The following is a 1,381-nucleotide window of genomic DNA, read 5'->3' as shown; positions in this document are numbered from 1 at the left end:
TGAGGTAGCAGTGGGATTATGTGAGGTTTGGCCCAATTTCTCTCTGCACTGGACCAATGTTTCCCTGAAACCCCTCCCCCCACATTGACACACAGACGCAACTCACACACTTCTATATTTCACTGTGAGCAGCCGCTGCCCGAGGTCTCTCTAGTTCTTCAGGAGCCTAAAATACACCAGTGTCCTCAAGAGGAAGAGGTTAGTAGGATGTCTAGGTGAACCACATATGTTTTTGTTTTGTTTTTAATTAAAAGATCGCTTTATTGAGGAGTCTTACAACTCTTGTTACAATCCATACATTGATCGCATCAGGCATGTTTGTGCATATGTTGCCTTCATTCCTTTCTAGACATTTACTTTCTATTGAGCCCTTGATATCAGCTCCTCATTTCCCCCCTCCCCACTCCAAACCCCCTTTGTAGACTATAAATTATTATTACTTTCATATATTACACCAACCAATGTTTCCCTTCCCCCATGTTTTCTACTATTCTTCCCCCTGGAGAGGGGTTTATGGTTATGTGTTGATCATTGCGATCGGTTCTCCTCTCCCCCCCTTTACCCCTACCCTTCTGATACCGCTATTCCCACTCCTGCTCCTGGATTCCATGTGTTGTGAGCCGCCATCTCTTTTCTATACCTGTGTACATGTTCCTGTCTGGTCTGATTTGAGAATCAGTACTGGGGTTATGATAATGGGGGGTGTGGAAGCCTTAAGGATCCAGAGTAAAATTGTGTGTTTAATCGATGCTTTACTGCACTCTGGTTGACACATCCCTTCCCAGTGGTCCCTCTGGGTGGGGGATTGTTCCATTGTCGACAGATGGGCTTTGGGTCTTTGCTCCATTGCCCCTCGTTCTCAACAATATGCTTTTGTTTGTCCGTTTGTTATGTGTCTTCTGATGCCTATTACCCAATCCCGGTGACTCCTTGTGATCGCACCGGCGGTGTGCTTCTTCTATGTGGGCTTGTTGATTCTCTACTGAATGGTTGCTTGTTTAACTTCAAGCCTGTAAGACTCCAGATGCTCTATCTTTTAATAGCCAGGCACCATCCACATTCTTCACCACATTTTTTTTATGCACCCATTTTGTTTTCAGTGATGTGTTGGGAGGGTGAGCATCTCAGAATGCCAATTTGTTAGAACAAAGTATTCTTGTATTGAGGGAGGGTATGAGCAGAGGCCCAAAGTTCATCTACTACCCCAGTGTGAATAAATATATGTACATAGGCCAATACCTCTGTTTTTGTGGATTAATATATTCACATAGATACACACCTGTGCTTATACCTCTGTCCATTGCTTTGCTTTCTGGGTCCTTCCCTCTGTTTCCTTTTACTTTCCTTCTGCCCCACCATCACTTTCCCCCTATTTTCTCCT

Source organism: Echinops telfairi, unplaced genomic scaffold (genome assembly GCF_000313985.2).
Source record: "Echinops telfairi isolate 266 unplaced genomic scaffold, ASM31398v2 ScPeMD7_23;HRSCAF=83, whole genome shotgun sequence".
Lineage (NCBI taxonomy): Eukaryota > Metazoa > Chordata > Mammalia > Afrosoricida > Tenrecidae > Echinops > Echinops telfairi.
Note: the sequence above shows the minus strand (reverse complement) of the source record.